The sequence below is a fragment of the Orcinus orca genome, chromosome 1, assembly GCF_937001465.1.
Source record: "Orcinus orca chromosome 1, mOrcOrc1.1, whole genome shotgun sequence".
Lineage (NCBI taxonomy): Eukaryota > Metazoa > Chordata > Mammalia > Artiodactyla > Delphinidae > Orcinus > Orcinus orca.
In genome coordinates, this window is record NC_064559.1 from 205,311,213 (window position 1) to 205,328,801 (window position 17,589).

Below are 17,589 nucleotides of genomic sequence, written 5' to 3' on the forward strand. Positions count from 1 at the left end.
AAGCACTGAGTCCTAACCACTGGACTGCCAGGGATCCCCTGCCTTGCAATTTTTTGTTGCAAAGGTGGACATGATGTACTGGGTGGAAGGAACTGTGGTAAAGCAGCCTTCAGTGATACAGCAGTAAAGCTGTGGGAGAGTCAGTGTTCTAGAGTCCTGTGATTAGGTTCTGGTCTTTCAGTGAACCTGTGCCCTTGGTCTGTGAACTCCACCAGGGCTTCTCACGCCCCCTCCCATCCTTAAGCGGGACAGGATAGCTAGAGTGGGCTGGATTTGTGTATTTCCCTTCCCCCAAGTAGGTTAGGCTCTGATACAACCCCAGCAGGTTAGTTAGGCTCTGGTTAAATAGCTAACCTGTTTAGAAGAACAGAATGCTCTGGCTTATTTCAGAATGGTTCCTTTTCCCCTCCCCCTGCTGGAGGCACAAGGGGACTTTTCCCCTGATATTCACTGTAAGGACCTGGCAGGGCTCCTGGAGGTAAAACAAAAGTGTGGGGGACCCCGGGTGACTGGATCCCCCTGGAGGTTTTAGCCCTCAGAGTTGTCCATGGTAGCCTCCAGCAATTCATCAGTTTACAGTTTGCATTTTCCTCCCCTGGCACTGGTTTCCTGGAGGATTCTGACCATGGGTTTCTGGTCTGGTAAGTTGTGATTCTCTGTGTAGTTCTGCTGTCTGTGTCTGCCATTTTGGGGGCAGCAGTTTGCCCTGGGACCTCACTTCTCTGATGGATCTAAGAAGAGTTGTTGATGTTTCAGTTCAGCTTTTCCCTGGTTAGCATGGAGTGATGACTTTTTTTTCTCAATATATTAAACATTTTAAAAATTTTATTTATTTTTGGCTGCACTGGGGCTTTGTTGCTGCGCATGGGCTTTCTCTAGTTGCGGCGAGCGGGGGCTACTCTTTGTTGCGGTGTGTGGGCTTCTCGTTGCAGTGCCTTCTCTTGTTGCAGAGCACGGGCTCTAGGTGTGTGGGCTTCAGTAGTTGTGGCGCATGGGCTCTAGCGCGCAGGCTCAGTAGTTGTGGCGTATGGGCTTAGTTGCTCCGTGGCATGTGGGATCTTCCCGGACCAGGGATCGAACCCGTGTCCCCTGCATTGGCAGGTGGATTCTTAACCACTGCACCACCAGGGAAGCCCCAGAGTGGTGACTTCTAAGCTCCTTACATGCTGGACCAGAAACCGCGAATTCTCAACATAACATTTTAAAGTGTGTTGGTAGTATAGTCACAGTGTTGTGTAGCCACCACCTCTGGGTAGTTCCAAAACATTTCATCACCCCAAAGAAAACCTTATATCCTTTAAACAGTCACTCCCCATTCACCTCTCCCCACAGTCCCTGGCAGGCACTCCTCTGCTTTCTGTCTCTATGGATTTAATTATTGTGAATATTTCATGTAAGTGGATTTAATTATTCTGAATATTTCATGAGACCTTTTATGTATGACTTCTTTCACTTAACGTAATGTTTTTGAGGTTCATCCCCATTGCAGCATGTATCAGTACTTCATTCCTTTTTATGGGTGAATAATATTCCACCATATGTATGTACCACATTTTGTTTATCCATTCACCTGTTGATGGACATTTTGGATTGTTTCCACCTATTAGCTGTCATGAATAGCACTGTTATGAATATGCACACATGGGTCATTGTTTGAGTACCTGTTTTAAATTCTTAGGGGTTTATACCTAGCAGTGGGATTATAGGGTCATATGGTAATTTTGTTTAATTTATTGAGGAACCACCGAACAGTGGCTGAACCGTTTTGCATCCCCACCCACAAGGGGAGTTACCATCCCCTCCCCTCCCGACACCAACTTTTTATATACCAACTTGTTCTTCATGTGATGTATTTCCAAAATCTCTCTGCCAGCCTGCCTGGTTTCTTTGCCCTTGGGTGCTCCATGGTGTAGACACCACCTTTCAGACAGGGCAGAAGGCTTAATAGAGTTCCACACACAGGAGCAGAGTTGGGGTGGCATGTAGCTAGTACCCCTTGTCCAAGCTTCTCAGCTGCCCCCTCACACCAACTTTATTAACCTGACCCCCAGGACCCCCCACTTTGGTGCTGAACCCTAATCGGATGCTCTGCACTGGTGCAGGTGTTCACATTCGTCTTCATTACACTTCTTGCTGCATGTGACCCGCCTCTCCATGCTGTCAGGTAGTTTTGAATCCTGACTCCACAGTTTCTATCTGTCCATTCTAACTTCTTGTGATTTTCAACTTTGATATAAAGGATGAAGAGCACCACCCAAGAATGGGCCTTTGAAAGATGACCAGAGTCTGGTCCAGGTTTCCTGGGTGCATTATTCAGTGACCGTTTGGGATGGCCATTGTAAATCCACCCACTTTTATTTCCATTCAGTTTCCATCTTGCCACTCAAAAGGAAATGAAGAGAGGCCTCCTCAAATGCCTTTTCAAGGTTTAATACACTATTGCTAGAGTTTCAAATGGGTCTTGGTAAGGAAAGTTTTTATCAAGGCACTTTGGAAATAGAAGCCGATGTTATTTCTCCAGCTTTCCTGTGACTTTCCTAATAACCCTCTCAAAAGAGAAAATGTTTAATAATACCTTGTTCTTGTGAATAAGGTCACCAGCTCTTCGTGATTTTTCTTTCCTTCTCTAAAGGCACAGAAACCAGTCTAGAATTTTTTCCATGGTCAATGCCAAACTCATTGAAGTATAGCTAAAAATGTCCATCTTCTTCCCATTCTTGAACCAGGTTATCATCTTTCACAGACTCCTTAAATATCAACCATAGTATGGGAATTCCCTGGCGGGCCAGTGGTTAGGACTCTGTGCTTCCACTGCAGGGGGCCTGGGTTTGATCCCTGGTCGGGGAACTAGGATCCCACAAGCCGTGTGGCACGGACAAAAATTTAAAAAAAAAAAAAAAGGTCAGCCACAGTGTAGGTTTGACATTCTTCCCCGCCCCCGCCACCCCTGCAATTCTATCTATAAGTTTTCTCAATGTTCTGGGGTTTGAAACATCCAGAATAACTTAGGGGAATTATGTCCTTGTCGTCTTCCTTCATGTCTCATCATTATATTGATTCTGCTCTTCTTTTTTAAAAAAATATTTATGTGTTTTATTTATTTATTACGCTGCGCCAGGTCTTAGCCGTGGCACTCGGGATCTTTTAGTTGTGGCACGTGGGATCTAGTTCCCTGACCAGGGCTCAAACCCGGGCCCCCTGCGCTGGGAGCGCAGGGTCTAAACCGCTGGACCTTCAGGGAAGTCCCGATTCTGCTCTTCTTCGTGTAAATGTGCTTCTTGAGAGACTCAGTGGAAAAATAAGATTGAGCTGTTTCATTTTCTGTGTTGATCACAAAACCTTTACATTTATTTTAAATAGGGTAAGAATTCTATGGAAAAGCATTTATCTTGTTATCGTTGGTATTGTAGGAACGTAAGTTAATAAAGGAGCAAAAAATCGGGGAGCAAGGACAGGATTTTTATATTTTTGCGGTCAGCTGTTGTGTTTTTTAGGCAATTCTAGTCAACTTATGACAGTACTTTGGGTAACAGCTGTTAAGAATGTTGTATTGATAGTGAATGTCAGAAGGTCTTGAACACTGTGTGGCCTTTTCTGAACTATATATGATAAAGTTTTCCATTGTATATGAAGGTCAGGAGACTAAAAAAACACAACAGAACTTGGAAATTGCCACCGGACTATTATGTTACGATTCAGGACAGCGCCCTGTCCTATTTTAATTCAAGACAAATGTGATACGATAAGAAAGAAAAGGGCAAACCCGGCCTGTATTTTCTGGTAACATAGCAAAAAAAGGAAATTTAAGGAAATCATGACAGGTACTTTTTTGCATAGCTAGATTTCTGATTGACTTGCGTTGTAAGCGTTAATTGAAAAATGGATGTGTACAGATCACCGACTTGAAATGCTCTAACAGTGGTTTGGCAGTAGATTTGTTCCTGCCATGCTGTATATTTAATTCTGTAGGAAACTGCATAAAAATATATGTCCTCTGAATAACTTCCATGCACTTAAGATATGAACTGAGAGGTGTTAAAGGGCTCTGTTCCAAAAATATTTTCCTCCACCAGCTGGCAGGGTGCCTGCGTTTCTTACCTTAGTTTCTACTTTTGTATTAAATCATTGAAATCCTTGGCACAGTGCAAGTGTGGCTATCTTGTCATTATCCTTCATTTGCACCCAACTCAAATTAGTTTCTCAGACTAGCAGGCCAGTCCTAGCAGGATTGTGAGGAAGTAGAAAGTTGGAGCAGGTGAGTTTAGATTTGGTACAAATGAAGAGGTCAGGAAAATCTGGAAGCACACACTGACGGGGGTGGCTGCGGGGTGGGGAGCGAGGCAGGTGTGTACGTTGGTAACCCTGCGTGTGCAGAAAGGCAGTGGAGTGACCTGAAGATAAAGTTCACAATTTTGCATGGCATTGCCTGTGAGAAATGCTGTATATTACGTCTCAGCGAATTAAGTCATGCATGAGATGCTTTTGCTTAAGGAGGGCTCTTGTGCTAAGACAAAACCAGTGGCCATAGGTGGTACCAGTTGTAAGTATCCTAGAAGAGCGAATCCAAAGACAGCTGCCTCCCAAAATAGCTCTCTGGGGGTGGGGATCAGGTGGGGTAGGGGTGCGTACAGAGGGCAGGAAAGCATATAAGAGAGCAAAAGTGGAAATTGCCCAGTTTCTCTTAAAGAGAACTCTCCGAATGCCTCTATTCATGAGCCTCACACGATTCGTTCGTGCATTGTTGGGGAGTGCAGCAGAATCTCCTGGAGAATGTCCCGTTCCAAACCTGCCCAACCCCAGGTCAGTCTGACTGGCTCAGATTCCAGGGTGCAGCCCAGGAGACAAGGTCTGGAAGATGCGGCCCGCACCCTGGTTATGGAGCACTGCTGTGGTGCATGAAGTCAGTGTATTCCTTGCCCTCTGTGGTTTGAGCTCCCCTCATCTGTTAGGATACAAATTTTAAGAAGTCCCTCCAGTTTCCCACCTCTTCTTCCTGTCACAAACCCGCATTCTGAGATATCTCAATAATCATGCACGAATAGTCACCACCAGAGGGAACAGAGCATGAGAAAAGCTCATAGGGGGCTTCCCTGCTGGCGCAGTGGTTGAGAGTCCGCCTGCCTGCCGATGCAGGGGACACGGGTTCGTGCCCCGGTCCGGGAAGATCCCACATGCCGTGGAGCGGCTGGGCCCGTGAGCCATGGCCGCTGAGCCTGCGCGTCCGGAGCCTGTGCTCCGCAACGGGAGAGGCCATGACAGTGAGAGGCCCGCATACCGTGGAAAAAAAAAAAAAAAAGAAAAGCTCATAGGGCCCCCTGAACCTAACCCGAGCACCCACCACGCTGGTCAGAGAAGATCCCCAGGTTCCCTGGGGATGTCACCCTGCAGACCGCCCACCTGTGGGGTATTGTGGGACTCGGGCCAGGTGCCTCCTCCGTTCCCAGGGATGCTGCAGCTGAAGGCAGGGCTCCCCGCACAAGGGGCTGCAGAGTATTCATGACCAGGACCCTGGAGGAATCCTGTGAGCCCAGAGCACTTCCGCCTGGACCCCTCCCAGTGCAAACACTGAGGGAGATCCCTGACTTCCCAGAAGTTTGAGGACTGTCTGCCCTGTGCATCTCGCCCATCACCTGGAACTTCTGGAGGAGTCGGGCAAGAGCTTTTGCTGTTGGAAATTGTGTTGCAGCTGAACACGAGGCTCCCACGCTGGAGTGGCTGTTGCGTCACGTTTGTGACATTCAAGAGAGGCTCTCAGCATGTGGGATAGTTGTCCATGAAGCTCAGGAGACAACAATGGAACACAGGCATTATTATAGTTAGACCTGCGGGTTATGTTTTAGGTTGGTACCTGGCCTGTTCATGTGATGGGGTAAATCTCAATATTGAGTAAAACAGAATTTGATTAGAAAAGTAATTGATTTCACTTCTTGTTACGGAAGTGTTTCCATTTGCTTACTAGAAAATCTGTGAATGTGATATTGTTACTTTGGAGAGTTAAATCCAACTTACTTTGAAAATCAGAGTGCTAGAAAAATGAGATAATGGGCAGCTGAAGGGTAGGTAGCCTCATGTTTATTTATTTATTTATTTATTCATTTATTTATTTGGCAATGCTGTGCGGCATGTGGGATCTTATTAGCTCCCTGACCGGGGATCGAACCTGTGCTCCCTGCATTGGAAGTGCGGAGTCTTAACCACTGGACCACCAGGGAAGTCCCTAGGTAGCCTATTTAAATGTTAAGAAAATATTTGTTGGAGGCTGCTTTAAAATATTCACATTTTCCTGATAATTGTGAGTAAAATATGCTAAATACCTCCCTTAATGGCTTCGGATCGGTTATTATACTGTGTTGTGGATGGTACATGTAGATCTTCATGGACCCATCTAGAGAGCAGACCTGGAACTTGTTTAAAGAAGGATATCCTTATTCTATTGCCTATCCATCCATCTGCCCATCTGCCCACCCACCCACCCAGTTTCCTTTTCATCTTTCTCATAACAGTGAAGTAAGAATGTTTAATTATGTAACCTCCTGACTAGTGTAACAAAGATGCTTTTCTGTAAAATTAATTAGGGGAACAAGATGGAAGCAGCCCTCTTGGAAGTTATTTTTTTTTATTATTCTCAATAAAAGCGTAAGGCTTCTGTCTTTATCACTTGGGCTTTTCACCATTATTCAAAGCATACTCTATCATTTCAGCTTCAGATTAACTTCTTTATTACTTTCAGCCTCTCTGTGTCACTAGCCTTTACTTTCTTTAAAAATGCGGCAAGTGTCTTTCCTAATTTGTATTAATTCCTTGGCTCTCTCCTGGGGTCATGTGGGGAAGTTTCCATGAACTTGTTTTTTTTTTTTTTTTCCCCCCGGACGCGCAGGCTCAGCGGCCATGGCTCACGGGCCCAGCCGCCCCGCGGCATGTGGGATCTTCCCGGACTGGGGCACGACCCCGTGTCCCCTGCATCGGCAGGCGGACTCACAAAGTTTTTTTGTTTTTTTTTTTGCGGTACGCGGGCCTCTCACAGCCGCGGCCCCTCCCGTTGCGGAGCACAGGCTCTGGACGCGCAGGCTCAGCGGCCATGGCTCACGGGCCCAGCCGCTCCGCGGCATGTGGGATCCTCCCGGACCGGGGCACGAACCCGCGTCCCTTGCATCGGCAGGCGGACTCTCAACCACTGCGCCACCAGGGAGGCCCTCCATGAACAATTAAGATATTGCTGCTGAAGACTGTGAAATACAAGTACAATTTGAGAACCACAAGCATAAAAGAAATGTAGTTTTACACTTTGATTTCTAGTTACATCAAGGTGCTAGGTGAAGACGCCAGGTTTCTGAGGGTCAGCTGATAGAGATTTCACTGTGTTTGGGAACAGTGATTCTTACCTGGACTGGTGTCAGCAGTCGTATGAAGCCCCTAAAACCTCCCGCCATGTGTCACGTGTGTTTTCGCATTTTTACCTTGGGAGGGGGTTCGTGGCTTTCATTAGATTCTCAAAATTGAGTCCACGATCTGAAAAGGTCCTGAACGTTGTTTTAGGAGGACCTGCCTCTTTACTAACAGACCTTCAGTTATTTGTCTCTTAGGTGTGTGGGGATGCTATGTTTAAGCCAGATTTAATATCAGAAATTCCACTTGGCTTTTTATTAATCCTAATTTTTTAAAAGCACATTTGAGATCATCACACCCTGATTGCTCAAAAACAGCATCGTGACTGTTGCTGTCTCCGGCCCCATTGTGTACCTACATCTTTTAGGAAATCAGTCTCAGTGGAGAGTAAAATTGAGCATATACAGTGCCCGGCACATAGTCAGTGCTCAGGAAGTAAGTGTTGTATTTGATGTTGAATCTACAGAACTAGATCTATTCAAGCCAGTAGAATTTTCAGGTCAGAACAGAAGCAAATTGAAATATATTGATGAAAAAATTTTTAATGACAGTCTCAATAAACAAATACAAAGTAAAATTCCTCTGTACAACATCAGGAAATCAAATCCAACAGTATATCAATACAAAAAAAAATTATACACCATGACCAAATGGGATTTATTCTATGTGCACAAGGCTGTTTCAGCATTAAAGAATCAGTAATCCACCATATCAACAGGTTAAAAAAAATCATGATCATATAAATCAATGCAGAAATAGCATTTGACAAAATCCAACACTCGTTCATGGTAAAAACTCCAGCAAGTTAGGAATAGAGGGGAACTCTCTCAACCTGATAACATCTACAAAAAAACCTACTTAAATAAACATACTTAATGGTGAAACAAAAATTGGGAGGTTGTGGAAACCATGAAAGCTTTATTGTTTAAGGGTGATCAATGGTTTAAAGTTTTTTTCTTTCATAGCAGTCAAATTCATGATGAAACATCACAGACAGAGAGGTGTATTGAGTTAAATTATTTGAGATACCAAAACAGATTAGTATGAATCCTGACTGGGTATTTGATGATATTAAGTAATTACTGTGAATTTTTAGGTGATAGTGCCATTATGGTTGGTTTCCAAAAGAGTCATCTTTTAGAGATGTATGTTGAGGTATTGAGGGGTGAAGTTATATGATGTCTGGGATATGTGTCAAAATATTTGAAATTGGTGATAGGAATGGGGGTGTATAAATCGAACAAGATTGGCCCTTTGTTGATAATTGTAGTGGTTGAGTCATGGTTCCATGGGGTTCGTTATTCTAGTCTGTACTTTTATATCACATAATATAAAAAGATAAAATTACATGATATAGAACTTGTTTCGTCTCACCCATTAGGATGGCTGCTATCAAAACCCAGAAAGTAACAAGTGTTGGTGAGTATGCGGAGAAATTGGAACCTGTGCACTGCTGGTGGGAATGTAAAATGATGCAGCCACTATGGGAAACAGGATGGCAGTTCCTCAAAAAATTAAAAATAGAATTACTGTATGATCCATCAATCCCACTTCCGTGTATGTAGCCAAAAGAATTGAAAGCAGGGTCTCGATACATGTACACACATGTTCATGACAGCATTATTCACAGTAGCCAAAAGATGGCAGCAACCCAAGTGCCCATTGATGGATGAATGGATAAACAAAATGTGGTATATACATACAGTGGAATATTATTCAGCCTTAAAAAGGAAGGGAATTCTGACACATGCTATATAACATCAGTGAACCTCAAGGACATTATGCCGATTGAAACAAATCAGTCATAAAAGGACAAATATCTGATTATGTGAGATCCCTAGAGTAGTCAAATTCATAAGAGACAGAAAGTAGACTGGTATTTGCTGGGGGCTGGAATGACGAGGGTGCAGAATCATTGTTCAATGGGGACAGAGTTCCAGTTTTGCAGGATGAAAACAGTTCTGGAGATGAATGTACTTAATGCCATCGAGCGGTACACTGAAAAAGGTTAAGATGGTAAATTTTAAGTTGTGTATTTTACAACAATTTAAAAAATTTGGAATTTGGAGGAATAAATAGAAGGCTCCCTTTAAGCTTGGAAAAGTTGGAATTGTAGAAAATGTAATTTTGCTCCCTATGAATGAATTCTTTTGCAGCATGTACTTAAAACTTGTCAACCATCACATAAGCTGTACGGGGGGCAGGGAGTGTTCTCTTCGCTATTATTTCCTCAGCACTTAGAAGACTACCTGGGGCTCAATAAAGATGGATGGATGGGATGATGGATGGATGGATGGACGGTGCATAGCTGGATGATGGATGGATGGACTGTGGATGGATGGATGATGGATGGACGGTGGATGGATGGATGATGGATGGATGGACGGTGCATAGCTGGATGATGGATGGATGGATGGGATGATGGATGGATGGACGGTGGATGGATGGACGGTGGATGGATGGATGATGGATGGGTGGACAGTGGACAGATGGGTGATGGATAGATGGATGGTGGATGGGTGGGTGATGGATGGATGGACGATGGATGATGGATGGATGGACTGTGGATAGAAGGAAGGGAAAAGAAAGAAGCGCCTTTTGCTGGATTCTCCCCAGGCTGTCATCTCCTTAACTGTCAGTCCAGGATGGGAACAGCTGTCCCATCAGCCATGTGCTATGGAAGCCTAGACACCAAACCACAGTCTTGGGTCAGCCCCTTCAGCCATTTACTGTTTCTTATCTTGTCCTGACGTCTTTTACTGATTTCTCTGATTCCATTCTTGCCCCTTCCTGTCACCTCCAGCCTGAGGCAGGCGGTCTTCCCTCAGGCGCCCCATCAGGTCTCTCCTTTGCTTCCATCTGCATTGGCTCCCCCCATTCACATTGATGTAACACACATAAATTATAGAATTATAAAATACACAAACTATAGAAAATAATTCAGATTACTTTTGAAGTCCTCAAATGATTTTAATGTGGAAGACCTTGGTTTTCCTTAAGGTGGTGGATCTAAGTCAGTGGCTCTAGGGCAGCTGGGGAGGGTGTTTGCCCCCAGTGGAGTCTTGGCAGAGTCTGGAGACATTTTTGGTTGTCACAGCTGGGGAGGTGCTACTGGCATCTAGTGGATCGAGGCCAGGGATTCTGCTAACCATCCTGCAGTGCACAGAATGGGCCACACCTGAAAAGTATCTGGTTCAGAATATCAGCGGTGCTGAGGTTGAGAAACCCTGATCTAAACAATATCTAATGCATATAGATTTTTCCAACACTTTGACATTAAATTTATTTGGGATTGCGATGAAGAGGCCCTTAAGCCTGCTTACAGAATTTGTCTAGAGATTCTTTGGACATGTTCAGTTTTAATTATTTATTTATTTAAAAAATATTTTATTGGAGTGTAGTTGATTTACACTGTTGTGTATCTGTTGTACAGCAAAGTAAATCAGTTATACATATACCCACTCTTTTTAAAATTCTTTTCCCACATAGGTCATTACAGAATATTGAGTAGAGTTCCCTGTGCTATACAGTAGGTCCTTATTAGTTATCTATTTTATATATAGTAGTGTGCATATGTCAATCCCAATCTTCCAATTTATTCCCTTCCCCCATTTTACCCTGGTAACCATGTTTGTTTTTACATCTGTGACTCTATTTCTGTTTTGTAAATAAGTTCATTTGTACCATTTTTTTAGATTCCACATACAAGTACATGTCAAAGACATGTCAAATATCATGTCAAAGACATGATATTTCATGTCAAAGACATGATATTTGTCTTTGACTTACTTCACTCAGTATGACAGTCTCTGGGTCCATCCATGTTGCTGTAAATGGCATTATTTCGTTCTTTTTTTATGGCTGAGTAATATTCCATTGTATATATACACTGCATCTTCTTTATTCATTCTTCTGTCAGTGGACATTTAGGTTGCTTCCATGTCCTGGCTATTGTAAATAGTGCTGCAGTGAACATTGGGGTGCATGTATCTTTTCAAATTATGGTTTTCTCCAGGGAAGTATTCAGTTTTAGAAAAAATTAAGAGTAATACAAAATATATTTTACAAAGTCAGAGGAAACTAATGCTGTATTAGCTAAAACCATTACCAGGAATAACCTCAGCTGAAAAGGAGAGCTGTGTATAAATTTCATGCAGTGTAACTTTGGTTGATTAAAAAGTTTCCTTTTTTGGTTAAAAAAAAAAGTGCCAGGTGTTTTTGGTTTGCTTTTTGTTTTATACTTAACAGTATCACTCTGTATAATGCTACTTCTCTCTTTTCTTTTGCCAAATAAAGAGGATAAAATGAGGCCAATGCAGGGTCTGAGGCTGTAGGGAATCTCCTTTTGCTGTAGGTTGTATTCAGAAAGATGATGATAGGGAGGTTGTCATGGAAACACCTCCTGAGTCTCCTAAACTCTGGTCTTTCTGCCTTCGCAGTTATTTCTAAAACATAGCTATTGCTTTTGATTAACTTATCAGCAAGTATTTGTTGAACGCCCGTGTGTCAGGCATAGAGTGGGCCCTTCAATTACCTCATTTATAATCCTCCAAACAAAGTTATGGAAGGTGGTCTCATCCCCCACTTAGGATGAAGAAGTAGGCACAGGATGGTTAAATAATCTGCCCCTAGTTACAGCGGGAGTGAGAAACAGAATTTATTCATTAACTAAGTTCTGTCTGATCCCAAAGTTCTTGCCTTTTCTACCAGACCACATTGTTTATAGCTTTTAACAGCTTCTTATTGTCTAAAGAATTGAGAGAGCTCATTGGTGTAGCACAGAAGAGGGATGCTCCCCATGTTACCCTAAAATCACAGACCAAGCCCCCGTCCAGCTGTACCTCCTTATACGCTTAGAGCCATGCGTTCATCACAGTCTTGCTAGTCCCAGAATGAGCCACATCTTTCTCTTTCTACCTTATATGTATTTTTTATAACTATTTTTAAATCGAAGTATAATTTACAATGTTGTGTTAGTTTCAGGTATACAGCAAAGTGATTCAGTTATATATATGTGTGTGTGTATGTGTGTGTCTATATATATATATATGTGTGTTCTTTTTCAGATTCTTTTCCATTATAAGTTATTAAAAGATATTGAATATAGTTCCCTGTGCTATATAGTAGGCCCTTGTTGTTTATCTATTTTATATATAGTAGTGTGTATCTGTTAATCCCAAGCTCCTGATTTATCTCTCCCCTCTTTCCCCTTTGGTGTAACCATAAGTTTGTTTTCTATGTCTGTGAATCTATTTCTGTTTTATAAGTTCATTTGTATAATTTTTTAAGATTCCACATATAAGCGATAGCATATGATACTTGTCTTTGTCTTACTTCACTTAATATGATAATCTCTAGGTTCATCTATGTTGCTGCAAATGGCATGATTTCATTCTTTTTTATGGCTGAGTAATATTCCATTGTATATATACACCACATCTTTATCCATTCACATATCCATGGACATTTAGGTTGCTTCCATGTCTTGGCTATTGTAAATAGTGGCCCTGTGAACATTGATATGCCTGTATCTTTTCGAATTAGAGTTTTCTCCAGATATATGCCCAGGAGTGGGATTGCCGGATCATATGGCAACTCTCTTTTTAGCTTTTTAAGAAACGCTTATATGTATTCGTATTCTGTTTAAAATGCTCCCTCGCAGCTGAGAAACCTCGCTTACCCTTTTAGGGGTGTCCCTGGGGCGGTCTCCACTTGTGCTTCTGGCAGTCCCTAGAGTTGACCTCAGATATTTCCAGCTCTCTTTCCAGACACGTAGAATGGCACTCCCCCACCCTGGGGAATTTGGGTGAGGCTGTGTGACTAGTTCTGGCCATGAATTAGGAGCAAAAGTGACTTGTGTCCCTTTTGGGTGGAAGGTTCGGCTCCCACCGGGAGACCCTCCAGAGCTCTCTCTTTCCCTCTGGCAAGGGGCGTGGCCACATTTGGGATGGTGGCTCCTTGGTCATCTTGGTCCCTGCTGATTGGTGAAGTTCCTGGCACACCTCATAACCCCTTAGTTGTAGCCACATCATTTAGAATGTAGACGGTCTTTGACATGTTTGTGTTCTCCAGAGATTGTGCCACGATTCCCCGAGAGCCCAGCACCTTGCCGTGTGCTTACGCATAGCAGGTGTTCAGGGAAGATCTCTTGGAACAAACTCCAAGTCAGTGGTGATGTGAAGCTGAAAGGACCTTTGATGTTAAGCTGCTTTGAAGAATCAGGGATGGTCAGCTCTGAATAAGAGTATTCAACCGGGACAGTACTGAGAGAGTCCCAGAGAATGTATGCCTTTTTATATTTTGCTTTGGGCCCTGTGAATATTTTATTATAGTTTTCGAGAAAAAAATCGGCTGGAGATTTTATACGCATATAATTTAAGACACTTTTCTATACATATCATCTTTAACAAAGGGCCTGCTGACTCAGATTACATTCTGCTCCTTTGGTAAGTAAAGAGCTAGATTTTTAATCGAAGCCCGGTAATTTGCAGCATGGAATCGGAGGCACCTGTCGCCACCTAGTGTCAGTGTTCCTTAATTGCAGATTGAGGTTAAACACTGAATCTGCAAACAAAACATGGAACAGCATCTAAGATATACCAGCAAAATGCCTATAATCCCTTAAAACTAAGTCACCTGTCATTATTTTTTATGATATCAATATTGGCCCGATATGACCAAGCTAAGTGTTCTGGAATGCGGAGGGGCAAACTGGATTGATGTCAAGGCCACTGCACACAGGCTTTGGAACCGCCTTGCCTGAGTCTGTGATTTGTGTGTCCTGGGTAAGGGGCCATCCTCTCTTTAGTCCAGAGAGTTGGGATGTACTTAGGGAGATGAAAGTTTTATATTTCAAGTTAATCCTGAAATTGACTCTTACATTCTTTTCATTTTGATTTTTAAATTGGTGGCCGTTTCTAATGATTAAAGTCTACCACAGCCACCGAAACTAGCCGTGTCCTAAAATGATAGGTGTGTTCCCCAGGTATAGCCTACATTTATAGGGTTGATTGCTAGCCTTGTTACTTTGATAGGGATGCATTGAATCTGTAGACTGCCTTGGATAGTAGAGTCATTTTGTCAATATTGAATCCTCCAATCCGAGAACATGGTATGTCTCTCCATCTTGTTTGTGTCATCTTCAATTTCTTTCATCAGTGTCTTTTAGTTTTCTGAGTACAGGTCTTTTGCCTCCTTAGGTAGGTTTATTCCTAGGTATTTTATTCTTTTTGATGCAATGGTAGATGGGAGTGTTTCCCTAATTTCTCTTTCTGTTCTTTTGTTGTTAGTGTATAGAAATGCAACAGATTTCTGTGTATTAATTTTGTATCCAGCAACTTTACCAAATTCATTGATGAGCTCTAGTAGTTTCCTGGTAGCGTCTTCAGGATTTTCTACGTATAGTATCATGTCATCTGCAAACAGTGACAGTGTTACTTCTTTTCCAATTTGGATTCCTTTTATTTCTTTTTCTTCTCTGATTGCCGTGGCTAGGACTTCCAATACAATAAGAGTGGCGAGAGTGGACATTCTTGTCTTGTTCCTGATCTTAGTGGAAATGCTTTCAGTTTTTCACCATTGAGCATGATGTTTGCTGTGGGTGTGGGTTTGTCATATATGGCCTTTATTATGTGGCGGTAGGTTCCCTCTGTGCCCACTTTCTGGAGAGGTGGGTTTTTTTAAATTTATTTTTATTTATTTTTGGCTGTGTTGGGTCTTCACTGCTGTGCGTGGGCTTTCTCTAGTTGTGGCGAGTGGGGGCTACTCTTTGTTGTGGTGCACAGGCTTCACTGTGGTGGCTTCTTTTGTTGCGGAGCATGGGCTCTAGGCGTGCGGGCTTCAGTAGTTGTGGCACGCAGGATCAGTAGTTGTGGCTCACAGGCCCTAGAGCGCAGGCTCAGTAGTTGTGGCACACGGGCTTCGTTGCTCCGCGGCATATGGGATCTTCCCGGACCAGGGCTTGAACCCGTGTCCCGTGCATTGGCAGGCGGATTCTTAACCACTGCACCACCAGGGAAGCCCTCTGGAGAGTTTTTATCATAAATGGGTGTTGAATTTTATCAAAAGCTTTGTCTGCATCTACTGAGATGATCATATGGTTTAGCCTTGCTATTCAGTGATTTTGGTTAATGCTATGCCATTCAAAACTTAGTTGGCTTTTTTATGATCTAGAATGTAATGAAATGAATTGGGTAAAGACTCTGAACATGGGTGACCTGCTCCTAGACTTATGGCCTGTAGTCTCATGTCTTTCTTTATGACTTTTTTTGGATGATTACAGGAACGTCAGTCATTTGTTTCCATAAATGTTTTATAATGCCAATTGAATGTGATGAAATATTAAAAATATCATTTATTAAATATTTAAAAGCTCAGTCAATGGAACTGGCCAAATCTCTTCATTCTACTCTCAGCTCCAGGAGCAATTTAGAAATTTTGAGTTATAAAATTAGAATAGTGGGGAAAAATAAAAGAACGGGGACCAGCTATTCAATTATTATTCCCCTTGAACCATTAGCCATTTTCAGCTGCAGGCCTTTCCATTAGGGTAGGCAGAAATGCATCACAGGTTTTCTGCAATTCGCTTTGCCTAATATTTTTACTTTCCTACTAGGCTAAATAAATCCACTTAGTTTAAGTCTCAGGGGTTTTATGGACTCACATATTGGAATAGTCTTCTTCAGTTTTATTTGATGTGCTTATAATTTTATTAATAAAATCTTAAACGTGAAAATAAATTGGAATTGAATATTGCTGTTAATAGTACATTATCAATAGTGAATTGAACTAATAGCCTCTCTGTTTCAAAATTAGTGACAAACAGCGGAGGTTTTGGAGTTTTCTTTGATGGTCTTTTTTTTTTTCACCACTCACACACACACTGTATTTTATTTTTACAAGAGATAAATAAACTGACGCCAAGCATTGTAAATGGATGACCACTACAGAATCAACAATGATTGCAATTACCAAACACGAAACACGCTCATACTATGTCATAATATTGACATTCAGTCCAGGAATCCTCCACTGTAACAGCTCCTTTACTTTTGGAGTACTTTCTTTAAAATGGCCTGTTTATCTGTATTAGGTCTGTAACTCCAGGCAGTGTTCCAGCCTTTCTCGTAGGATAGTTTAACAAGGCCTGGAGAGGACGGAACTTTCAGCAGTTAGGGAAAACATTCAACCTGATTGCAAAGCGAGGCTCTTTTCTGTGCTCACTGGAGCCCTCTCAGCTCAAAGGCTGCAGCCAGCTGTGCGGCCCGTGCAGAGTACTGTGCCAGTTAACTTACCACTGTCCTGGGCGGTATTTCAGAAGGAGAAGGGCAGGTGTACCACAACCAGCTGAACTCTCTCCACCAAACCTCTTGTCCCGGGAGCAGCTCTTGTGAGGGGAGATGTTTTCCAGAGGCACTATAAACTTTTGGCCCTTGTGACCTGGATTTGGGCTCAGCTTACTTTCCAGGCAGACCCCTCGGTATTTTGATGTATGCGATGCCTCGGATTCTTGTCTCCTTTGCTTAGAACATCCACCTTCCAGAAACAAAAAATAAAAAAACATCTTCCCAATGTCTGAAACACCAAATTGTACCTTTTTTTTTTTTTTTTTAAAATCCTCAGCACCAAAACTTTCTTCTCTGTGAGAGAATTTATAAACCAGGGCACTGATTTTATCTGTACTCTACATGGGGTTCCTTATATACTCACTTACCAGCTAGTTCCTGAGGAGTGAGATGCTATTGTGGCCCGAGGTACTGGGAATTAGCAGAGAACAAAGGTCACACCCTCCTGGAATCTCTGGTTTTGTACCGGTCTGTGTGCAGGAGAAGTAACAACGCAACCCCCTTGTGGCATCTACTGAGCACCCGACACTGTCCTGAGTATTTTACACATGACTGGTTTGATCACACAGGAACCTACCAGGTGGGTACTGTTGCTGTCCCCAGTTTACGGGTGAGGAAACTGAGGCCAAGGGAAGCCAGGTAATCTGCCCCACGTCCCAGGCTGACTGCCTGTGGTCGGGAGGAGTAGCAGAGAAAAGAAGAAGGAAGTGGGGGGCTAGGGGGCAGAGCAGCAGATGCAGTTATAACTGGAGGAGGAAACATTTGAAGAGGCCTGAAGCGAGGGACCTTGTCAGGGCATTTGAGAGGTCAAAGCTATTTTATTTTATTATTATTATTTTTTTGCGGTACGCGGGCCTCT

The 17,589-nt window shown here is 42.8% G+C and overlaps 1 protein-coding gene across 3 annotated transcripts in view; it reads left to right on the plus strand.

Moving 5' to 3' along the window:
• Positions 1 to 17,589, plus strand: part of CLSTN1 (calsyntenin 1) — a 523,112-nt gene that overhangs the window by 462,928 nt on the left and 42,595 nt on the right. The window lies entirely within an intron of this gene.